Below are 26,295 nucleotides of genomic sequence, written 5' to 3'. Positions count from 1 at the left end.
TTCTTATATAGATAGGCCTCTATTATAAGGTGACCAGGTTTTTAAAATGAAATCCGGGGACATATATTTTCTTTAATGGCAAATGGTAAACTATTTTAAAACCATTATTTCTAAAAAAAAAAAAAAAAAAAAAAAAAAAATGATATATACAGTGTATGTGGTATGTGTTTATGGAATGATTGTATGATTATATATATATATATATATATATATATATATATATATATATATATATATATATATACATACACACGTTGTTTCTCACACTTTGTCCATGAGAGAAATGAAATAGACTTCTTCTAAATGGAATAGGACTACCAAATGTTAAGAAAATAAAGAAAAAAAACATTTCAATGCATATTTTGTATTTTATTCTTACCAAATAAGCGCAGAGGTGCACTATGTACAGAGTGCAGAGTTCAGGGCTGCACCCAGAGATGGTTTGAAACTTAGCTGGTCCCTGCTAAACTCTAATCATCTATTGCTTGCTTAACTGACTGACATCAACAGTGACACTAATATAATGACCAGCTAAGGGAGAAGAATGCAGAGCATTTGGCAGTGGGTAGTATGTGCAGGAGAAGAGTGTGGAGTATATAAGAGTTGGTAGTATGTGCAGGTGAATGGTGTCAGTGGTTTTTTATTTTTATAATTTTATTTTATATTATTTTTATAATTTTATTTTTATTCTTTTTTTTTTTTTCAAAGTGCTTCGGTTGGTATTGGGGGTCGTGGAAGGTGTCAGTAGAGCAGTGGACAGTGTCAGTAGTTTTTTTATTTATATATTTTTTACAAATATATATATTTTTTTTTTACAATTCTTTTTTTTGTGAGGAGGAGGTTGGCAGTGGATTGTGTCAGTAGAGAAGTGGTCGCTATCAGTAGTTTTTTTTTTTTAAATGCTTTTTTTTGGGGGGGGGAGTGGACAGTGTCAGTGTTTTTTTTTTTTATTCTTTATTATTTTTACAATGTATTTTTTAAATATTTATTACAGGTCGCTTTTTTCTTTTTTAGCCCTGTTGGGGGGCTTTGGTGAGATATCAGGGGTCTAAACAGACCTCTGATGTCTCCCCTTTGAGACAGAGGAAGGGACTGGAGGACACAGATTCCCCAGTCCCTCTCTCTGCAGCCTTGGCTACAATGAAGATGAATGGACAGGAGGCATAGGCTCCTGTCCATTCATAAACTGAAGCATCATAAACACTGTTTACGATGCTCAGTTATGAATGAACAGTCAGTGATCGCTGACTCTGCTCATTCAGAAAAGGAAGGAGTCGGTAAATGACATGATCTGTGCGGCGGTGGGGGAGGAGTTAGAAGCACCGATCTCCCTGTGTGGTTTTTAATGAAGCAGCTGACAGCCACGGGAGGGGGGGGGGGTCAGAGGAGAAGCGGCTGACAGCTTCTTCATTGAAAGCCACACAGGGAGATCGGTGCTTGTAACTCCCCCCACCGCCGCACAGATCAGTGTCGGGGACAAAACTGGGGACAGACTTGGTCCGGAGACAGTGTCTCTCAGTCCGGGGACATCTGGTCAACCTACTCTATTCTGTATTTGTTATAGGGTGACTATACCCACAGAGCTTATGCTCTTGCTAAACAGATGCTTTATTAATAGGGCCAAGCCTTTTGGGCCCAGTTCATCACACTTAAGCCCCGTACACACGTACCGATCGTCGGCCGAACGATCGGCCGTCTTTTGTCCAGGGCTGTCCTGTCCGCTGAAAACTGCAAAAGACTGCACACGAATTTTGTCGGCCAACAACAGCCGACTGCAGAAGTGATGTCATGTGATGGTTAACTTTCCTTGTCTTTTTTCTTCTCTGAGCATGCCCAGTCTTGCAAATCTGCTGATTGTCGGCCGAAATTTGTAGTGACTGAGGAACAATCGGCTCTTCTGTTGTCGGCGTACAAAAATTTTAATGCCTGCAGGACAGATTCTGTTCGGCCGAAAATGCGCTGTCGGCTGTCGGAAGCATCATACTAACAAGCCTACAATCGGCCGATCGTTCGGGCGGCCGAATATTTGCGGCCGACAATCGGTACGTGTGTACGAGGCTTAAGCCCCTTGTTTGTATTGGAGGGAGCACCTTTTTATGAGATTTGGCTAACCACATTGGTATTTCTGTACTTTGGTAAACTTTTGAATAAAAAATCTGTTAAAAATAAAATGTGGACTTTATTAAATATTTAAACAGACATTTCTATAGTAGAATGCTTCCTGAAAAAGTAATGTTAAAGTACAAAGGCAAAACTTTATTTTTAGCTTTTGGTAGAGTGGAGAGGGATTAGAGCACCTGTTAGGTTTGTATTGCTGTCTGTGTTCCCATTAGGGAGATTTACCCTCGTTATTTGTCCTGTTTACGATTATCATTGAAAAGGAAAGAAAATCACAAATTTTGGGTTGTACTTAGAAAAGTAATAGAGGGGAATCTTCCAATGTGTACACTAGCGCTGGTGACCACCAGGGATTCCCTCAGTTAGGAGGGGTTTCCTCTCACTTCCTGTTTTGGCTATGGGACAGGAAGTGAAGGGAAATCTCCCCAGTGGGACATAGATAGCCAAAATAAACCTGATAGCGTTATAACCCTCCTTTACTCTACCCAAAATGAAAAAAAAAAAGTTTTGTCTATAGTTCAACTTTATCTTTTAGGCTATATGCACACTGGGCTTAAAAAAAAAAATACGCTTTTACAGGTGTTTGGTGTTTTTTTTTAACCTGTAAAAGCAACTTTGTGAAAGCCTGGGTGTCCATACACACATAGGCGCTTACAGGCATATTAGAAGAGGAGTATTCACAGGCTGAAAAACAAACATCAAAAGGTGCATTCAGAAGAGGAGCGCAGGGCAGAAAAAATGCTGCACGTGCCTAAACTTTAGTGCTTGAGCATCAATGCATACCCATGCATAAATCATTATTCTAGCCAATGAAATGCATGAACGCTCAAAGGCATCTAAACACGTGTGCAATACACAGATTTCAGTGCATTTTAAGGCAGCATTTCTCCTGCCAGGAGTTCTATTGTTCAGAGGAGCAAAACAAACGTGTGCATGAGGCCTTACATCACAAGTGTCAAACACAAGGCCCGCGGGCCGAATGCGGCCCCCCAGGCCATTTCATGTGGCCCTCGCACCTCTCCTGCAGCTGCAGCACCCCCCTTGTCTCTGTAGTCGACAGCAGCCAGATCCTGCACTCCTCTGTGCAGCTGTAGAAAGGCTCCTCTTTGCCCCCCCCCAGGATATGGGGTGCTCTGGACATCTAATCCTACAAATAACCGGCCCTTTGAGGGCAACCATAATGCTTATATGGCCCACGATGAAATGGAGTTTGACACCCTTGCCTTACATCTTCACTCCTAACCCCTCTAGAAATGTTTCTAACGTGAAGTTAAAGCTCAACCCAAGGCAAACAGCTACATGTATAGATAAAATACCTAGCTGGAGAGTGAAAAATTAGGTGCAGCTCTGCACAGAAACCAATCAGCTTCCAATTTTTTGTTTTTTTGTTTCGTCAAAGCTTACCCACTTGCCGACCAGCCGCTGCAGATATACCCGTACGTCACTTTGTGGGAGAGATCGTGGGGGGAGCGTGCTCATTTGCGGGTTCCGCCAGGCACCTGTCATCGCTCCCCGTGGAGACAGGACAGCGGTCTGCACTTGTAAACACAGCAGACCGTTGTTCTGTCAGCAATCAAAGCAGGACTCCGGTGTTCCTCCTATTTAGGATCACAGGTCTCTACATTGATTCCATAAGCCCAACTCCCCCCCAGTTGGAAAACACCCCCTAGGCATACATTTAACCCTTTGATCTACCCTGGTGTTAACCCCTTCCATGCCAGTGTCATTATTACAGTAACAGTGCATATTTTTAGCCCTGATGTAGTAATGTCACTGGTCCCCCCAAAAGGGTCAGAAATGTCAGTTAGGTGTCTGATCTGTCCGCGACAATGTTGCAGTCCTGCTAAAAATTGCTGATCGCCGTCATTACTAGTAAAAAAATAAAAATGACATAAATCTTTCTCCTAGTTTGTAGACGCGATAACTTTTACGCAAACCAATCATAATACGCCTATTGGGATTTTTTTTTTTAACCAAAAATATGTAAAATACAAATTGACCTAAAATAATGAAAACAATTAGATTTTTTTATTTATTTTTTTTACTGGGAATGTTATATAGCAGAAAGTGAAATATATATATATATTTATTTATTTCAGAATTGTCGCTATTTTTTTGTTTATAGCGCAAAAAATAAAAATTGCAGGGGTGATCAAATACCAACAAAATAAAGCTCTTCTTGTGGAAAATTGGGAAGTTACTTTTATTTGGGTACAGCATCGCACGACCGCGCAATTTTCAGTTAAAGTAATGCAGTGCTGATGGCAAAAAATAGCCTGGTCATTAAGGGGGAAAGTCTTCTGGTTCAGAAGTGGTTAAGCTGAAGTTAGAAGCTGATTGGCTACCATGCACAACGGCACCAGATTTTGCACTCTCCAGTTTTAGTAAATCAACCCCCTAGCATATATGGCAGCTGCCTTATTTGCCAAACGATTTGTATTTCTGTTCAGCTAGTCCTGTGATTTAAACCTGCCTCCCACACACTATGCCCCCGTTCACATTGGTCCAATTTGACATGTCAAATGGCATTCCAAAACACAGCCTATTGCATTGGCACTGTCCCAATAGGTGCAACGCCAACTTTTCCTGCACTACTTTTGGCGACTTCGGGGGTGATTTCAATGGACATGCACATATGCCTTTCAAATCGCTCCTGAACTCGCACTGAAATGCGGGTTTGAAAAAGTACAGCTGGGAACGAGGGCTTCAGCCAGCCTGGTGCCCTGACATTTCTCTGCTGCCAATAGCAACGCAGCTTAAGTCACTTCCCTGCCCACAGCCTGGGATTGGTCAGTGGAGGACCAGCAATGGACAAAGCATGGCATCTCCCTGCTCATGTAACCAATTGGCCATATGTACTGACTTCCCAGACTAATGCCCCGTACACACGTTCAGATAATCGGACGACTTATCGTTCAAATTTTGTTGCATGATACTAACATCTAATTCAACAATGCGTACTAACCGTATGATTTTTGTCGTACGATTCTGGAAAAGCTTCCTGGTTGCTTAGCAGATGGTGCAAAACAAAAACAATGGCAGCCAGGCTTTTTCTGTGCTATTTTAGCATTTCTGAGCATGTGCGGTCTTTGTCGATCGATTTTTAGTGGACGCATAGTGTACTGATGAAACGATTGTCGTTCGCGAGGCTGTTGTACGACAGAAGTTTTCCTGTTTGTCCCTTCGGATTTTGTTGGATGAAATGTCATGATCAGCTGTCGAAAGCTGTGTACTAACGATCAGATTATCGTGAGATCAGGTCGAAAGCGAGTTTTGTCGTACGATTATCAGAACGTGTGTACGGGGCATTAAGGTTTCTGTTCAGAGGGTTTACAGGACACAAAAATCAAGTCTAAGGCCCCTTTCACACTTGCCGCTCTGTCGGTGGACTGTTTTTCTCAGCGGGGGATCGATAGCAGCTCTGTCTCTGCGCTGTGTGCAGAGACAGAGCTGTTGTCAGGTCCCTGCTCTTCTCTATGGGGGAATCGGAGAACGGACCGCCTGTCCGTTCTCATCCGATCTGCCAAATGGATGGAAAATAGGGTTTCCATCTGTCTGGATTTGACGGACAGGATCGGATCGGATGTCAGTAGACATGTCTCCGCTGACATCTGATGCCCCATAGAGATGCATGGGCATCCATTCAGATCCGCCTGAAAAACTGACAGGCAGATCTGAACGGTCCGTAAGTGTGAAAGGGGCCAAATTCAGATACATACACTATTTGTAATTAAAATACAAAGTCCTGGGGACCCCCCCCCCCCCCCCCCGGGTCCCCAGGACTAGCCCACACTGAGACCTCTTCTTGCGCCAATTTACCACTAAATTATTAGTAACAAGTCTGTGCATCTTAAAAAAAGTTAGGCTAATATTAACCACTTGCCGACCGCCGCACGACTATCTACGTCGGCGGTCAGCCCCTCACAGGCAAACTAACGTAGGGCTACGTTGCTTGCTTGTGAGGGTCTAGGGAGCGAGCGCGCGCCCCCCGGGGCGCGCTCCCGCTCCCGCGTGGTCACGGTCCCCCCCGCGCGTGTGACCAGCGGACCCGATGTCCGCCGGTCACTCGGCGATCGGCGGGGGAGAGGGAGAATGTCAGGCAGCTTGTGTAAACAAACTGCCTGTCATTCTCTTCGCTGCAAAGACACTGATAAAACGGATCTGGTATGTAGATCCGTTGATCAGTGTCCTTACAGCTAGAGCCACAGCCAATCACAGTAGAAACCACGCCCCTAGGGACACACACAGCCCCTCCCTTCCAAATAAAGTTAACCCCTTCACTACCAGTGTATTTTTACAGTAACAGTGCATATGTATAGCACTGATTACTGTAGAAATGTCACTGGTAACCCCAAAAGTGTCAAAAATGTCAGTCAAGGGTCCGATCTGTCCGCCGCAATGTCGCAGTACCGCAAAAAAATCGCAGATCGCCGCCATTACGCGTTAAAAAAAAAAACAACAAAAATGACAAAAATCTTTCCCTTTGTTAGTAAACGCGATAACTTTTGCGCAAACCAATCAAAATACGCTTTTTGCGATTTTTTTTACCAAACATAGGTAGCATAAAATAAATTGGCCGAAAATTTTTAAAAATTTTGATTTTTACATTTTTTTTGGGGGGAATTTCATATAAAAAAATGTGAAAAATATTGCTATTTTTGCAAAATTGACGCTCTTTTTTTGTTTATAGCGCGTGATCAAAAAATCGCACAGGTGATCAAATACCACCAAAAGAAAGCTCTGTTTGTGGGAAAAAAAGGACGTCAAATTCGTTTAGGTACAGCGTCGCACGACCGCGCAATTGTGCGTTAAATTCACGCAGTGCCGAATCGCAAAATACCCCCTGGTCGGAATGGGGGTAAAATCTTCCGGGGCTTAAGTGGTTAAAGTAAATGACATCTGGTCGCAGCGTTGCAGTTACTGTTTTGCCCACTAGAGGGCGCGTGTCACCACAGGTGAGAAGATGGAGCAGTAGACAGTAGTAGAGTTATTCCTCAGTAATGGGAGCATACACTTTATATTCGAAGTACACAGCCCCCCTCCTCTGTACTGCCCAGTCTAGTCCCTGTCAGCGACACAGGTACATTCCTGCTCCTCGCCCACAAGTCCGTTTTGGCTTTCCACAGCCAAGCTTCCAGAGAGTTGGCTAAGCCCGACTTCCCAATAAATAAAGTCCCCATTCGTGACTACAGTCATAGTCCACCTCAGGTGTGTGCACTGCAAGGCTACTGCACTTCCCCACTATATAACAAACTCCCCTTCACTTTACACGGCATCACTTCTCACCACTCTGCCGTCCCAGAGCCGCCTCTTCCAGCATAAGATGGCGTCAAAGGGCGGCGCTATGCTTCACCCCACCTCCTTCGCTCCTGTTACCACGGCAACCGCTCCCAAGCCGTCTTCTTCTAAATCAGCTGGCCCTCTGTGCGACCTATCAGCTTCCGGTGACGTGCAGGGGCTCGGTGCTGGCTCATAGCGCCTGCCGAACGCTACAAAGCTTGCCTGACTGAGCAATGTACATCGCAGCGTCACAGAGTGCCCTTTATACCTTGGGGGAGGACTGCTTTGTTACATAGGGGAATGGCTGCCCTGCAACTATAGATGGGTTTCATATGTCAAAAAATAAACAGATGGCCGTGTGATATATCCAAGATAGATGTATGACTAATTAGTATTATGCCCAGCTACTGAGACACAAGCATCTACTTCTCTCTCTAATGACTAATCACTATAGCTGCTAATTCAAGTCACCGCCATTTTCTTTTCTTCACATAAACTTCTCCAATACAACTTTCCTTCTCTCTCACCTTTCTTTCTTTCTTTCTTTCTTTCTTTCTTTCTTTCTTTCTTTCTTTCTTTCTTTCTTTCTTTCTTTCTTTCTTTCTTTCTTTCTTTCTTTCTTTCTTTCCTCCGCTCTCTCTCTTTCTTTTTGTTTTTCTGGATCAGATACAGTTTTCCAAGTAACTTTCTTTCCTTCTCATCTTCCTTCCTTCCGTTCTTCCTCTTTCATGCAATTCTCCAAATAACAACTTTCTTTCCTTCTCTCTCATCTTCTTTTCTTTCTTTCTTTCTTTCTTTCTTTCTTTCTTTCTTTCTTTCTTTCTTTCTTTCTTTCTTTCTTTCTTTCTTTCTTTTTCTTTCTTTCTTTCTTTCTTTCTTTCTTTCTTTCTTTCTTTCTTTCTTTCTTTCTTTCTTTCTTTCTTTCTTTCTTTCTTTCTTTCTTTCCTAGATACGGTTTCTTTCCTTCTCTCTCATCTTCTTTCCTTCCTTTCTTCATAAAAGTTTTCTTAGTTTCTGTCAGTAAATTTTGTAAATAAGTAATTTTTCTCCTTCACTGATGTGTGCTGATGAGGCGGCACGTAGTGATGTCGCGAACCTAAAATTCGCCGTTCGCGAACGGCGAACGCGAACATCGGCAAATGTTCGCGAACCGGGCGAACCGCCATAGACTTCAATAGGCAGGCGAATTTTAAAACACACAGGGACTCTTTCTGGCCACAATAGTGATGGAAAAGTTGTTTCAAGGGGACTAACACCTGGACTGTGGCATGCCGGAGAGGGATCACGCAAAAAAAAGTTCTTAAAAATTATAATTTTTTGATAGAGAGCCAATTATTGGAAAAATTAAAAAAAAATTAAAATAAAAAATTTCTTTGGATTTAGCATCTGGGGGGTCTAAAAAGTGTACCTGTGAAGTTTCAGCTCTGTAGCATGTCCAGAACCCCTAAAAAACAGCATTTGTCTTATATTTTCAGGAATACGGCTTCTCTGCGGCTGGCTTTTTCTCTTGCAGGCATTTAGCGGGCATTTTTTTAGGCAGGCATGTCATTTTTTGTATTTAGTGTCTGGGGGGTCTAAAAAGTGTACCTGTCACGTTTCAGCTCTGTAGCATGTCCAGAACCCCTAAAAAACAGCATTTTTATTATATTTTCAGTAATACGGCTTCTCTGCGGCTGGCTTTTTCTCTTGCAGGCATTTATCGGGCATTTTTTTAGGCAGGCATGTCATTTTTTGTATTTAGTGTCTGGGGGGTCTAAAAAGTGTACCTGTCAAGTTTCAGCTCTGTCGCATGTCCAGAACCCCTAAAAAACAGCATTTTTCTTATATTTTCAGGAATACGGCTTCTCTGCGGCTGGCTTTTTTTCTTGCAGGCATTTAGCGGGCATTTTTTTAGGAAGGCATGTCATTTTTTGTATTCAGTGTCTGGGGGGTCTAAAAAGTGTACCTGTCAAGTTTCAGCTCTGTAGCATGTCCAGAACCCCTAAAAAACAGCATTTTTCTTATATTTTCAGGAATACGGCTTCTCTGCGGCTGGCTTTTTCTCTTGCAGGCATATATATCAGTGGTGGGTGGGCAGTGGCACAGTACACTCTCTGTGGACCTGACAGCAGTCACTGGCACCCAGGCAACTGCAATTTAAAAAATATATATATATTTTTTTACTTTGCAAGCTGCTGTGCCACTTTATATATCAGTGGTGGGTGGGCAGTGGCACAGTACACTCTCTGTGGACCTGACAGCAGTCACTGGCACCCAGGCAACTGCAATTTAAAAAAATATATATTTTTTTTTACTTTGCAAGCTGCTGTGCCACCTTATATATCAGTGGTGGGTGGGCAGTGGCACAGTACACTCTCTGTGGACCTGACAGCAGTCACTGGCACCCAGGCAACTGCAATTTTAAAAAAATATATATTTTATTTTACTTTGCAAGCTGCTGTGCCACCTTATATATCAGTGGTGGGTGGGCAGTGGCACAGTACACTCTCTGTGGACCTGACAGCAGTCACTGGCACCCAGGCAACTGCAATTTTAAAAAAATATATTTTATTTTACTTTGCAAGCTGCTGTGCCACCTTATATATCAGTGGTGGGTGGGCAGTGGCACAGTACACTCTCTGTGGACCTGACAGCAGTCACTGGCACCCAGGCAACTGCAATTAAAAAATATATATATATTTTTTTACTTTGCAAGCTGCTGTGCCACTTTATATATCAGTGGTGGGTGGGCAGTGGCACAGTACACTCTCTGTGGACCTGACAGCAGTCACTGGCACCCAGGCAACTGCAATTTAAAAAAATATATATTTTTTTTTACTTTGCAAGCTGCTGTGCCACCTTATATATCAGTGGTGGGTGGGCAGTGGCACAGTACACTCTCTGTGGACCTGACAGCAGTCACTGGCACCCAGGCAACTGCAATTTTAAAAAAATATATATTTTATTTTACTTTGCAAGCTGCTGTGCCACCTTATATATCAGTGGTGGGTGGGCAGTGGCACAGTACACTCTCTGTGGACCTGACAGCAGTCACTGGCACCCAGGCAACTGCAATTTTAAAAAAATATATTTTATTTTACTTTGCAAGCTGCTGTGCCACCTTATATATCAGTGGTGGGTGGGCAGTGGCACAGTACACTCTCTGTGGACCTGACAGCAGTCACTGGCACCCAGGCAACTGCAATTAAAAAATATATATATTTTTTTTTACTTTGCAAGCTGCTGTGCCACCTTATATATCAGTGGTGGGTGGGCACACAGTGGCACTGCAGTGGGCACAGTACACTCTGTGGACCTGACAGTCACTGGCAGCCCAGGCAACTGCAATAATAAAAAATATTTTTTTTTTTCAATTTATTGCAACAAGATGCTGTGCCACCGTATATATATCAGTGGTGGGCAGTGCACTGCAGTGGGTACAGTGCACTCTGTGGACCTGACACAGCACTCACTGCAATTATGACAGAGGAAAAAAAAAATATTTTTTAAAATGCAAGGTACTGTGCCTGTGCCACCCGAAATGAGTGTGGTGTGCACACAGTACAGTCTGTGGTGGGTCTGTGGCCTCTCACACACAGCGGGCAGGCAACTGCAGTGTACAATAGATATATATAGATATATATATAAAGAAAAAACTCTATTACCTTACCAGCCCTTAAAAGGGCTTTTGGGGACACTATATATATATATATATATATATATATGTATATATATAAATAAAAAAAATCCTCAATTACCAGCCCTTAAAAGGGCTTTTGGGGACACTAGATAGATATAGATATATATATATATGAAGAAACAACTCAATTACCAGCCCTTAAAAGGGCTTTTGGGGACGCTAGGTATATATATATATATATATATATATATATATATATATATATATAAAAAAAAAACACAAATACCAGCCCTTAGAAGGGCTTTTTGGGGTGCTGATATTACAGCAGTAGTGGACCAAGAACACTGCAAGACCAGGAACACTGACTAACTGTCCCTAGCTTAACAGCAGCAGCAGCAGCAGCAGCAGCTCTCTCCCTACTCTCACTACACACACTGCTTCAGAATGATCTAAGATGGATGCTGCCCTTGCTTATTTATAGGAGGTGGGAGGGTGTGGGAGGGAGGTATGCTGATTGGCTGGAAATGTGTCTGCTGACTGTAAAGTTCAGGGTCAAAGTTTGCCTCAATGATGTCTTATGGGGGGCGGACCGAACATCGCATATGTTCGCCGGCAGCGGCGAACGCGAACATGCTAAGTTCGCCGGGAACTGTTCGCCGGCGAACAGTTCTATACATCTCTACTGCTGGGCACTGATAGGCTGCACTGATGAGGAGACACTAATATGCCGCACTGATGGGCACTGGTAGGTGGTACTAATATGCAACACTGATGGGCATTGATAGATGGCACTGATAGGTGGCACTGATGAGCAGGCACTGATGGGCACTGACTGGCATCACTAATGGGCACTGAGTGAGGTCACTAATGGGCATTGGTTGGTGTCACTGATGGGCATTGATTGGTGTCACCACGATCGCCATACGGCACGCCCCCGGGCGCGTAAGAGTGGCCTCTCTGGGGCGCCGTCATATGACGTCCTCCCAGAATGAGAGCCGCATTGCGCCATCATTTGACGGTGGGGGAAGGGGGAAAAAGTAGTTAATATCACTTTAAGAGGACTAGTTTATTTATATGCTATTAACTGCGACCACATTTGTAAACCAGTTTTTTTTTTTTATTTGTTAGTTCTCTTTGGAACCTATATTTCTTAACCAGTTCGCAAACGCCCTGCTACAGGGCAGCCGTTCTGTGCAGAATCATGTATATATACATGATTCTGCACTTCCTCATAGGGGGTGCACCGCTTCTGCTATGATTACTCAATGGCTGTCTGCCAGCAACCGCTGATCGGTGAGGAGGGACACAGGACAGAGCTCTGCATATGTAAACAATGCAGAGGGATGTGGTGCATTTTGTTTTCCTGCAAATAAATAAATAAAGTCAAGCAAATCCCTTAGTAAAAGCACCACACTGTGTACACATAAACACTGGTTAGGCACACATTTCACCCTTTTATCGCCCTTGATGTTTAACCCCTTCCCAGCCAGTGTCATTAGTACAGTGACAGTGCACATTTTTAGCACTGATCACTGTATTCGTGTCACTGGTTCCCACCATTACTAGTATAAAAATAAAATGAATTAAAATTCCAATATATATACCATAGTTTGTAGTCAGTATAACCAATCAATATACGCTTATTGGGATTTTTTTTTTTTTTTTTTTTACAATATGTAGCAGAATACATATTGGCCTAAATTTATGAAGAATGATTTCCATGATTCTTATGAAGATATGATTTTTTTATTTTTTATTTTATTGGATATGTTTTATAGCAGAAGTAAAAAATATATTTTTTTTTATGTTGTTGTTTATTGAGCAAAAAAATAATTAAAAAAAAACCCAGTGGTGATTAAATACCACCAAAAAAAAAGCTCTATTTTGGGGGAAAAGGATATAATTTTAATTTATGGCAATTGTTTATAATACTAAATGCTTTAGCAAACTACAGTAAATGTCAGTTAGGCTTTACATGTACTATAATTGCCATTTGTCCTTTTTTTTTTATAACTTGTAAGTAATGTAAGTTTTGTATGCTAATATATAGTTAATGTTTTCACACTATTTTGGGAGCCTTATTGTCGTCTTCCAGTTTCTGTCCATGGATACACAGATTTTATATCCCATTTAGGAATTGTTGGCGTAGAGCAAGTTTAGAAGGGACAGCAGTAAACCTCTATATTTACCAATTGTGATATATTTTTGCTTATTTTGATACCATCTTCTGTCCAAAGGGGTCTGGAGTTGCAGGGAATGTTTATAGGAGGTGGATGTTTAAAAAAAAAAAACATGAAACCAGCTTTCTTTTTTATGTTTGTTCAGCTACAATGTAGCTGTGAATATAAAACAAAAACAACATGCTGCCTCCAACAGCACATTCTACCAAGTTTTTACTAAAATAGTCATATCATTATTCAGGTTAGGCAGAATGCTGTATAAATATGGACCTGCTTGTATTTATTAGAAAACATATCTTTAACATGAAGACTATATAAAAATCTCTAACAGTATTGAATTTAAAAATGTAAGGTTTACAATCCTTGGGTATTATAAAAGCAGCTTCAAAATGTATTTCTCTGCATCTTTGTAACATATTGTTTATTATTCCGATTTCATTAATAGAGTGGAAAAACTTTTTTACATGTTTTTTTTACATCTTTTTTACATGTTTTGTTTTAGTTTTTACAAAACTTTCAGGTGTTTCACACTTAATCATTTTATATTCCAAGCCATGCTCATGCATAGGTGATTTTTGTTTCCTAACTTTACATTTAAAACCCTACTACCAGAATACATACTAACATTCAGCTATCAAGTTCCCTCAAAATTAACATGAAAATAGCCCCCTTTTATTTAAAATCTTAATGATGGAACACCTGGCAATTGCTATACACCGGGGGGGGGGGGGGCGGGGGTGGCCAACCCGTCCATTGCAGGCAGGTGATGGGTAGATTGAGTCTCTTGGTTACCGACCCCGGAACCTGGAGAGGAGGGGCAGCATTTGGTGGAATTTATAGACCTTTTCCTTTTCTGATTGAACAGTCGATGATCGGTACCGGTACCTGGTAATGCTCTTGTTGCTGCAAGTGATGTTGCTTTGGCTGGAATCAATGTTAGTGATGGTGAATGTGTTATAACTGCTCTTAAAATTGATTTAGGAGATGAAATGGAAAATGCGCCTGATATTTTGGAGACTTCTGATGAGTCCATTGCTAGTGACTACTCAGACATAGAGATGTCCCGAACTATTCCCGGCGAACATCGCTTGTTCACGTCCGCCGCTGCGGGCGAACATATGCGATGTTCGGTCCGCCCCCTATACTTCATCATTGAGGCAAACTTTGACCCTGTACCTGACAGCCAGCAGACACATTCCAGCCAATCAGCATACCCTCCTTCCCACACCCTCCCACCTCCTATAAAAAAGCAAGGGCAGCATCCATCTTAGATCATTCTGAAGCAGTGTGTTAGTGAGAGCAGGGAAAGTGCTGCTGCTGCTGTAAGGACAGCATCCTGACAGCACCCCAAAAAGCCCTTTTTAGGGCTGGTATTTCAGTCAATTTTTCTTTTTGATATATATATATATATATATATATATATATATATATATATATATATATATATATATATATATATTGTGCAGTTGCCTGCCTGCCGTGTGTGAGAGGCCACAGACCCACCACAGACTGTACTGTGTGCACACCACACTCATATCGGGTGGCACAGTACCTTGCAGTTTAAAAAATATATTTTTTTTCCTCTGTCATAATTGCAGTTGCCTGCCGGCTGCCAGTGAGTGTCAGGTCCACAGAGTGTACTGTGCCCACTGCAGTGCCCACCACTGATATATATGGTGGCACAGCACCTTGCAAATTAAAAAAATATATATTTTTTATAATTGCAGTTGCCTGGCCTGCCAGTGAGTGTCAGGTTCACAGAGTGTACTGTGCCCACTGCAGTGCCCACCACTCATATATATAGTTACATAGTTAGTGAGGTTGAAAAAAAGACATCAGTCCATCCAGTTCAACCTATGATGTATGTGTTTGCTATTAACCGTACATTGTATACCCCTGTATGTTGTGGTCTTTAAGGTGTCCATCTAATAGTTTTTTGAAACTATCAATGCTCCCTGCTGATACGACTGCTTGCGGAAGAGAATTCCACATCCTTACCGCTCTTACAGTGAAGAACCCCTTACGCACTTTAAGGTTAAACCGCGTTTCCTCAAGTTTTAGTGAGTGGCCACGTGTCTTATTGTATCTCCTTTCTCTGAATAGTTTGATCCTTATGCTCGGGTCGCCAGTACAGTATTTGTACATTGATATCATATCCCCCCTCAATCTTCTCTTCTCCAGAGAGAAAAGGTTCAGTGCTTGTAGTCTTTCCTCATAGCTGATGCCCTCCATTCCCCTAATTATTTTTGTTGCCCTTCTCTGGACTTTCTCCAGTTCCAGCACATCCTTCCTGAGGACCGGTGCCCAGAACTGGACAGCATACTCCAGATGTGGCCGGACCAGAGTCTTGTAGAGTGTGAGAATAATCTCTTTATTTCTGGAGTGAATCCCCTTTTTTATACAACCCAGTATTCTGTTGGCTTTGCTTGCGGCAGCTTGGCATTGCATGCCACTGCCAAGCCTGTTGTCTACCAGTACCCCCAAGTCTTTTTCCATCCTAGACTCACCCAGAGGTTCCCCCCCTAGTGAGTAGCTTGCTTTCTGGTTTCTGGCCCCCAAGTACATTACTTTACATTTTTCAACATTAAATCTCATCTGCCATGTAGTTGCCCACCCCGTTATTTTGTTCAGGTCCTCTTGCAAGGTTTCCACATCCTGCATAGAAGATATTGGCAGGCTTAGTTTAGTATCGTCCGCAAATACTGAGGTTGTACTAGATATCCCCTCCTCTAGATCATTTATGAATAAATTAAACAGGATTGGTCCCAGGACAGAACCCTGGGGGACCCCACTTTCCACACCCGCCCAATCCGAGTACTCCCCATTAATCATCACCCTCTGGACTCTCCCCTGGAGCCAGTTCTCTATCCAGGTACTCACCTTATGGTCCATACCTACCTTCCTTAGTTTGTACAGTAAGCGTTTGTGGGGAACGGTGTCAAAGGCCTTTGCAAAGTCCAGATACACCACATCCACAGGCTTACCTTTATCTAGGTGGCAGCTCACTTCATCGTAGAAGGTTAATAGATTGGTTTGGCACGAACGATTTTTCATGAATCCATGCTGATTACTACTTATAATACCGTTTTCATTACTAAAGTCTTGTATGTGGTCCCTTATCATCCCCTCCAAAATTTTGCACACTACTGATGTTAGGCTGACCGGCCTATAGTTACCCGGGATATATCTCGGCCCCTTTTTAAATATTGGTACCACGTTGGCTTTTTTCCAATCAGCTGGCACCATACCCGTCTGTAAACTATCCTTAAAGATCAAGAATAATGGTCTGGCAATCACCTGGCTGAGCTCATTAAGAACCCTCGGGTGCAAGCCATCCGGTCCCGGGGATTTATTTATGTTAAGTTTCTCTAGTTTAGCTCTAAGTCTATCCTCTGTTAGCCATGGCGGCACTTCCTGAGGTTTATTATTTAGTTCGGCCTTACAAGCTGGGTTCGTGTAGCCCCCCGATTCCTTTGTGAAGACTGAAGAAAAGAAATTATTTAACACTTCCGCCTTTTCTTTGTCCTCTGTGGCCATTTTTCCTTTATCATCTTTTATGGGGCCAATGTGTTCTGGCCTTGCTTTCTTACTGTTTATATACTTAAAGAACTTCTTGGGGTTCTTTTTAATTTCAATATCTCTTTATTTTAATTTTTCACATACCAAAATAATATACAAACCACAAAAAAATAGTACAAAATCCAGTAGAAAAAACAAAAACAACATTGTTGCAGTAAATTTGTCAGTTATAACATTATACTACCAGAGGGAGAGAAAAAAAAAAAAAAAAAGGAAACAACCACTCCTCCCCTTCTTTCCAGTATAGTTTTGACTCCCACTAAGGGGGTTACCATATTTAGAATACCGTTATTTAAAATCTCTCTCAATTAACATTAATTTTTATGGAAGGAGGTAAAGCAAGTCTAAAACTGCCTAACGATATTTATATTATCCCAGCTGCTTTAATCCTATTCCAATGTTACTATGCATCTTCTATTATTTAACCATGATTTCCAACTAACTTCAAACATTTTCTTTGTTGCACTTAAGGTAGCCACAATTTTTTCCATCTGACATTGTTGATTTAATAATTCAACCGCGTCGGATGGAGTTGGTACCTCCTGAGAGTTCCATCTTCTAGTGATTAAAAGCTTTGCCGCTAATAAGAGATGCATAACTACTACTCGGAACTCCAGGGGAATCTCGTATATATTTAAGTGAAGGATCGCCATTTCGGAGTTTGGGACTATATTTTTTCCCACCAGTTCTGATACCAGGGAGAATATTCTGTACCAAAATGCTCTAATCGATCTGCAGTCCCAAATTATATGAAATAACGATCCTTGCTCACCGCATTCTCTCCAACATAATGCTGATGTTGAGGAATAGAATCTCGACAATTTCATAGGAGTTAAATACCAAAAATTCAAGATTTTTTGGTATAACTCCCAATGGTTGATACATTTGGATGAAATGTATTTAATATCAAAGGCTTTCAACCAGCTTATTTCGGGAAAAACTTTCCCCAATATTCTCTCCCATTTCAAAACAGTAGTGGATTTAGAGTAAATATTATGTTTATTCAGTATATCGTAGATAATTGAAATACCATTAGAGGTAGTCATTGGTTCTTGATACAATTTATACATAGTAGTTGGTAATTTAAGATATAAAGTGAGATTATTCTTCTGTAAAAACGAACGTATTTGATAATAGCTCATTAATGCTGATGATGGTATTTTATACCGATCTGTCAAACTCTCAAATGAATAGATACCTGTGTCGCTATACAAATCTTTCAAACTATCAACACCACTTCTTAACCATAGGTTTATATCAAGGTTAGGGATAAAGCACGAAAGAACTGCCAGTGGAGTGGGGAATTCGCACATCTTCCCGTGTTCTAGTAGTTTTCCTACAATTTCTGCCCAAACTGTTAGGGCTGTTTTAGCCACTATCGATTGTATAACAGGAACCTCGGCTCCTAATATTACAGCCAGCATTGTGATTTTAAGGTTCTCCTGTTTACAGTCGTTCATCTCTATTCTCAGCCATCTTTTATGCTGCTCAGGAGACCACCAATACTTCAATTGGTCAAGGACAGATGCTCTATAATATGCGAGAACCGAAGGGACCCCCATCCCTCCGTGCCTCCTATGTCTCCTCATAATAAGGGATGAGCATCGAGGTGGTTTCCCTTGCCATATAATTTGGTTAAATTGCTTTTGAACCGAAGTGCAATATTGAGATGGAAGGGTAATTGGCAATGTACGGAACAAGTAAAGTAATTTAGGCAAAATAATCATTTTTAATGTAGCCACTCTTCCTGCTGTGGTCAAGTCTTGTATTTTTAAATCCCTAGCTTGTAATAATAGGTTATCCAAAAACGGTTTATAATTATGATCGTAAAGCTGGGAAGTATGTGGGGTTAGGATAATCCCCAAGAAAGGTATACATGGAGACCATGCGAATGAAAATTTCGCTTTTATCCGTTTTTGTGCCAAAGTGGTGATATTAATGCCCATAATTTGTGATTTTGTAATATTTAATTTATAAAATGACACTGCGCTAAATTCATTTATCATTCTCTCAACCTCTATCAAGGAAGAGAGTGGGTTTGTGATGATTAACATAACGTCATCAGCGAACAAGCTGATCTTATGTTCTATTTCAGCGACCCTCCAGCCAGTTATCCCCGCGTTGTCCCTAACGCTCTGAGCAAAAGGCTCCATAAGCAACGCGAAGACAACTGGTGAGAGGGGACATCCCTGTCTCGTCCCATTGGTTATCCCAATGGTTTTAGATAACAATCCAGATAATGATACATTCGCTGTTGGCGCAGAATAAAGAGCCATTATATTCTATTGGGGTTCTTTTTACTCTCCTCCGCTATATGTCTCTCGTGTTCTATTTTAGCCGCCCTGATTTCGTCTTTACATTTCTTATTACACTCTTTGTAATGCTTAAATGCTGCCAATGACCCCTCAGTCTTGTATTTTTTGAAGGCCTTTTCTTTAGCTCTAATATACATTTTTATGTTGGAGTTTAGCCACCCAGGGTTTAGTTTTGCTCTTTTAAATTTATTTCCCTGTGGAATGCACTGGCCCACCCCTTTGTTAAGTATGCTCTTGAAGCACTCCCATTTTTCCTCCGTGTTCTTTGTTCCCAGGGTTCTATCCCATTTGATATTTTCTAGCAGCGAGCGCAGTTTAGAGAAATTGGCTCTTTTGAAATTCAGTGTCCTTATATTACCTTTGTGTTTCCTATTACTGTAATTAATACTGAAACCAATTGACCTATGGTCACTGTTTCCTAAGTTCTCCCGTATTTCTATATCCGTGAGCAGGTCTGTATTGTTGGTAATCAGTAGGTCAAGTACCGCATTGTTTCTTGTCGGTGCATTCACATCTGACCCATGAAATTGTCCTGCAAAACATTTAGGAACTGCCGAGCCTAGCCTGAGTGCGCGGTTCCTTCTGCCCAGTCTATATCAGGATAATTAAAGTCCCCCATTATAATGACATTTCCCATCCTTGCTGCCAATCCTATCTGTAACATGAGGTCCACCTCACCCTCCTCCCTCTGGTTGGGGGGCCTATAGCATACGCCCAATATTACCTTCCCCACCGTGCCTTCCCTTTGAAGCTCTACCCATAGGGATTCTGCCTCGTCCTTAGCTCCATTATTAATATCATCCCTCATATTTACCTGTATGCTGTTCTTAATATACAGACATACCCCTCCCCCTTTTTTACCCTCTCTATCCCTGCGATGAAGGGAATACCCCTGAATGGTCGCTATCCAGTCATGAGAGCTGTCAAACCAAGTCTCAGTTATCTCCACAAAATCTAAGTCCTCCTCAAACATCAGCAGCTCCAGCTCTCCCATCTTGTTGGCCAGGCTTCTTGGCATTGGTATACAAGCCTCGTAATTTTGATCGGTTACATTTATCCTCGTTTGATGTTTTTAGGCTGCTCTCTTGATTTTTCCCCATACCCACCCTGGGTTTAGGAGCTCCGAACACCCTACCGCTAATGCCCCCATTTCTGCCCTCTGAAACTTGCTTTCCACTGGCTAATTCTACATCTGTACCCTCCCCCCCATTCCCTAGTTTAAAAGCCCCTCTAACTTTTTGGCCATCCTCTCACCCACCCCATTTAGGTGCAATCCGTCCCTACCAAAGAGCCGGTGACCGACTGAGAAGTCAGCCCAGTTCTCCAGGAACCCGAAACCCTCCTTACTACACCAGCTCCTCAGCCACTCGTTAACTTCCCTAATCTCCCGCTGCCTCTCTGGTGTGGCTCGAGGTACAGGTAGTATTTCGGAAAATACTACCTTGGAGGTCCTAGTCCTCAACTTAGCGCCTAAGTCCCTGAAATCGTTTAGGACTCTCCGTCTTCCTCTGCCTATGTCATTGGTACCCACGTGTACCATGACAGCTGGGTCTTCCCCAGCCCCACCCAGTAATCTGTCCACCCGATCCGCGATGTGCCGAACCCGAGCGCCCAGCAAACAACAGACTGTTCGGCGCACACGGTCTTTGTCACAGATTACACTGTCTGTCCTTCTAATAATTGAGTCCCCTACCACCAACACCTGTCTTTCCTTTCCCTTTCTCCCGGCCTCACTGGAGGAGTTCTTCCCCTGGCAGCTAGGGGCGTCGCTCTGCTCCAGCAATGCTGGTCCCTGACTGGTTTCCCCAACATCAAACAACGGGGCGTATCTATTGGGGTGCTCCAGCCCAGGATCAGCCTCCTTGCCTTGTCCCCTTCTACCCCTCCTAACTGTCACCCCTCTAAACTGCTCTGATGCCTGCACATCCGATACTCCGCCCACCTGTGTGCAGACCCCTGCCTGCACCTGATTGGTACAATCCTGGCTCTCCTCCGGTATGGACATTCGTCTCAGTGTTGCATGCTGCTTCCCTGGATTCAGGACCTGAGCTTCCAGGGAAGCAACGTGCTTACATTTTGCGCATTTGTATTCGCCTTCGATCACATGTCTGAGGAATGCATACATATTACAAGATGTACACCGAGTCGCACCTCCACACCCGCCGGGCATTGTACCTACTATCTAATCTAATGGGGATTCAGTAATTTAAGTCTATCCTATGTGGCTATTTCCTGGCTTCCTAACTCTACCTTCTCACCCTCTGGTACTCCGCTACACTCGCTTGACACTCAGTTGCACAACACTCACAATCTCACAGCCCGGTCAGACGCACAACGCTGAGTCGCACAGCCCGGTCAGACGCACAACACTCAGTCGCACAGCCCGGTCAAACGCACAACACTGAGTCGCACAGCCCGGTCAGACGCACAACACTCAGTCGAACAGCCCGGTCAGACGCACACACTCAGTCGCACAGCCCGATCAGACGCACAACACTGAGTCGCACAGCCCGGTCAGACGCACCACCCTGAGTCGCACAGCCCGGTCAGACGCACACACTCAGTCGCACAGCCCGGTCAGACGCACAACACTAAGTCGCACAGCCCGGTCAGACGCACAACACTGAGTCGCACAGCCCGGTCAGACGCACAACACTGAGTCGCACAGCCCGGTCAGACGCACAACACTGAGTCGCACAGCCCGGTCAGACGCACAACACTCAGTCGCACAGCCCGGTCAGACGCACCACCCTGAGTCGCACAGCCCGGTCAGACGCACACACTCAGTCGCACAGCCCGGTCAGACGCACAACACTAAGTCGCACAGCCCGGTCAGACGCACAACACTGAGTCGCACAGCCCGGTCAGACGCACAACACTGAGTCGCACAGCCCGGTCAGACGCACAACACTCAGTCGCACAGCCCGGTCAGACGCACACACTCAGTCGCAAAGCCCGGTCAGACACACAACACTGAGTCGCATAGCCCAGTCTGACGCACCACCCTGAGTCGCACAGCCCGGTCTGACGCACAGACTCAGTCGCACAGCCCGGTCAGACGCACAACACTAAGTCGCACAGCCGGTCAGACGCACAACACTAAGTCGCACAGCCGGTCAGACGCACAACTCTGAGTCGCCCAGCCCGGTCAGACGCACAACACTGAGTCGCACAGCCCGGTCAGACGCACAACACCGAGTCGCACAGCCCGGTCAGACGCACAACCCTGAGTCGCACAGCCCGGTCAGACGCACACGCTCAGTCGCACAGCCCGGTCAGACGCACAACACTGAGTCGCACAGCCCGGTCAGACGCACCACCCTGAGTCGCACAGCCCGGTCAGACGCACACACTCAGTCGCACAGCCGGTCAGACGCACAACACTAAGTCGCACAGCCCGGTCAGACGCACAACACTGAGTCGCACAGCCCAGTCAGACGCACAGCACTGAGTCGCACAGCCCGGTCAGACGCACAACACTCAGTCGCACAGCCCGGTCAGACACACCACCCTGAGTCGCACAGCCCGGTCACCAGTCACCAGTCGCAAGGACGCTCACCAGTCGCAGGGACGCTCACCAGTCGCAAGGACACTCACCAGTCGCAAGGACACTCACCAGTCGCAGGGATACTCCCCAGTCGCAGGGACACTCACCAGTCGAAAGGATGCTCACCAGTCGCAGGGACACTCACCAGTCGCAAGGACACTCACCAGTCGCAGGGATACTCCCCAGTCGCAGGGACACTCACCAGTCGCAAGGATGCTCACCAGTCGCAGGGACACTCACCAGTCGCAAGGACACTCACCAGTCGCAAGGATACTCACCAGTCGCAGGGACACTCACCAGTCGCAAGGATACTCCCCAGTCGCAGGGACACTCACCAGTCGCAAGGATGCTCACCAGTCGCAAAGATACTCACCAGTCGCAAGATACTTACCAGTCGCAAGGACACTCACCAGTCGCAAAGATACTCACCAGGTACTCACAGAGCCTCAGTCAGTGTTCAACCTCAGTCACCAGTCTTGTGTATGTGTCCCTTTAAGCCTGTCACTTGCAGTTCCTGACCTCCTCCCTCAGGCGGTCAGTCTTCTACCCAAGCTCCTTCCTTTGTCACTTACCGATCAGTCTCCCCTCAGCTCCTCTCCCTGCCAATGGCCAGGTCAGGTATTGTACGTCTCCTCTGCCCTCTCTGTCTGCCGCCCGCTCTTGCAGGGGGGGGGGGTGTTACAGCACCGCTCGCTGCCCGCACACCACCCGCTCTTTCCTCTGGGGGGGATGGGGTTACAGCGCCGCTCGCTCCCCGCACACCTCCCTCTCTTTCCTGGGGGGGGGGGGGGGTTACAGCGCCGCTCGCTGCCCGCACACCTCCCGCTCTTTCCTCTGGGGGGGGGGGGGGGGTTTCAGCGCCGCTCGCTGCCCGCACACCACACGCTCTTTTTCCTCTGGGGGGGGGGGTTTCGCCGCCGCTCTCCTTCACACACACTCACTCACTCCTTACAGTCCCACACACACGCTCCTCACACACGTCCGCCCTGTCAGCCTCTGTTCCCGCGCTCTGCTCTGCTCAGCTCAGCTCTAGTCCGCAGCACAGCGCCACCAGCGTTCTGTGTCAGTGAATTGCAGATGCCTGTCAGTGAATTGCAGATGCACAGCACCTTGCAAATTAAAAAATATATATTTTTTATAATTGCAGTTGCCTGGTCTGCCAGTGAGTGTCAGGTCCACAGAGTGTACTGTGCCCACTGCAGTGCCCACCACTCATATATATACGGTGGCACAGCACCTTGCAAATTAAAAGAAATATATATTTTTTATAATTGCAGTTGCCTGGCCTGCCAGTGATTGTCAGGTCCACAGAGTGTACTGTGCCCACTGCAGTGCCCACCACTCATATATATACAGTGGCACAGCACCTTGCAAATTAAAAAAAAATATATTTTTTTATAATTGCAGTTGCCTGGCCTGCCAGTGAGTGTCAGGTCCACAGAGTGTACTGTGCCCACTGCAGTGCCCACCACTCATATATACGGTGGCACAGCACCTTGCAAATTAAAAAAATATATATTTTTTATAATTGCAGTTACCTGGCCTGCCAGTGAGTGTCAGGTCCACAGAGTGTACTGTGCCCACTGCAGTGCCCACCACTCATATATACGGTGGCACAGCACCTTGCAAATTAAAAAAATATATATTTTTTATAATTGCAGTTGCCTGGCCTGCCAGTGAGTGTCAGGTCCACAGAGTGTACTGTGCCCACTGCAGTGCCCACCACTCATATATACGGTGGCACAGCACCTTGCAAATTAAAAAAATATATATTTTTTATAATTGCAGTTGCCTGGCCTGCCAGTGAGTGTCAGGTCCACAGAGTGTACTGTGCCCACTGCAGTGCCCACCACTCATATATACGGTGGCACAGCACCTTGCAAATTAAAAAAATATATATTTTTTTATAATTGCAGTTGCCTGGCCTGCCAGTGAGTGTCAGGTCCACAGAGTGTACTGTGCCCACTGCAGTGCCCACCACTCATATATATACGGTGGCACAGCACCTTGCAAATTAACCACTTACCGCATTCTAACGTACCGGTACGTCGGTACACTTTGCGGGTTTATACCGGGATGATGCCTCTAGTTAGAGCCATCATCCCAGTACCGTGGTTTGAAAGTCGGCTTTCCGTCGGTAACGACCGATGTGGCTCGGGAGCCGCTCGATCGTTACCCGGGGGGGCGGGAGGGGACATCCCCCCCTCCCGCCACCTTCCGTGGCTTTGCTCGGAGCTCCCGTCCCACCGGGAGCCCCGAGCACCCAGCCGGCACGTCCGCCGGCTGGATGGAGTCCCGATGAATGCCGGAATGGCATCGATCGGGTCTCCGATGACGTAACCCGGAGGCGGCGTCCATGACATCACTTCCGGGTTACTGTGCTGTAAAAGGCGGCAAATTTGAAAAACGGCTGTATGCAAAAATGCCGTTTTTGGCGTTTTGCATACAGGGAAGTGTAGTGGAGGGGTCTAGGGTCTTTTAGACCCTCGATCCCTCCATAAAGTGTACCTGTCACTATATATTGGTGTCACAAGGGATGTTTACATTGCTTGTGACAGCAATGAAAGTGATCAGATTTTTTTTTTTAAAAAAACCTGTAATAAAGTTTAAAAAAAATAAAAAATAAATAGGAAAAAAATAAAAATAATTTAGCCGCCCCCGTCACCGTTAGCTCGCGCACAAAAAAAAACGTATACGCAAGTCGAGCCGCGAATTAAATCGCTGTTCAAACCCCACATTTGAGGTATCGCCGCGATCGCCAGAGCGTGAGCAATAATTTAAAAAAAAGAGCTACACTCTACCTCTAAACTGGTAACCGTTAAATAAATTTAAAGCGTCGCAGATTGAGATCTCTATTGACCGTAGTTTGTCGCCATCCCACGGGGGGGCGCAATTTTAAACCGTAACATGTTGGGTATCTATTTACTCGGCGTGACATCATCTTTCACAATATACAAAAAAAATGCCTAGCTTTACTGTTTAGTATTTTTTAAATGCAGTGAAATGTGATTTTTCAAATTTTTTCCAAAAAAATGGCGTTTTAAAGACCGCTGCGCAAATACCGCGTGACAAAAAATTTTGCAATGACCGACATTTTATTCTCCAGAGTCTTTGCTAAAAAAATATATATAATATTTGGGGGTTCTAAGTAGTTTTCTAGGAAAAAATACTGGTTTTAACTTGTAAACAAAAGTGTCCGAAATAGGGCTGGGGCTTAAGTGGTTAAAAAAAAAATATATTTTTTATAATTGCAGTTGCCTGGCCTGCCAGTGAGTGTCAGGTCCACAGAGTGTACTGTGCCCACTGCAGTGCCCACCACTCATATATATGGTGGCACAGCACCTTGCAAATTAAAAAAATATATATTTTTTATAGTTGCCTGCCAGTGAGTGTCAGGTCCACAGACTGTACTGTACCCACTGCCCAACACTCATATAGGGTGGCACAGCACCTTGCACGCATAGTACCACAAATCTAAAAAAAAATGACAGGCAGAGGCAGGCCACCCCGCAGGGGCCGTCGTGGTCGTGGTGCTGTGATTTCCTTTGGCCCTAGAATAATGCCCAGTGTCAGAGGCGTAACTAGAACATTCAGGGCCCAGGTGCAAGAAATCATGAAGGGCCCCCCCCAAAAAAAAAAACAAGCATGATTTTGACA

General features: G+C 44.4%; 1 protein-coding gene across 2 annotated transcripts in view; it reads right to left on the bottom strand.

Annotated features, from left to right (window-relative positions):
* Positions 1-7,532, bottom strand: part of LOC309547783 (lethal(3)malignant brain tumor-like protein 3) — a 109,472-nt gene extending 101,940 nt beyond the window's left edge. The window contains exon 1 of one of the 2 annotated variants that reach the window (XM_082247771.1): positions 7,405-7,532. The gene's annotated coding sequence lies outside the window, so the exon portion shown is untranslated. Of the gene's footprint in view, positions 1-7,368 lie in introns of both variants that reach the window. The other variant, XM_082247772.1, reaches the window with a different exon arrangement.
* Positions 7,533-26,295: the final 18,763 nt, after the last annotated feature.

Source organism: Pelophylax lessonae (assembly GCF_965119305.1).
Source record: "Pelophylax lessonae genome assembly, chromosome: 2".
Classification (NCBI taxonomy): domain Eukaryota; kingdom Metazoa; phylum Chordata; class Amphibia; order Anura; family Ranidae; genus Pelophylax; species Pelophylax lessonae.
Note: the sequence above shows the minus strand (reverse complement) of the source record. Positions and strands in the feature narration are given on the sequence as shown.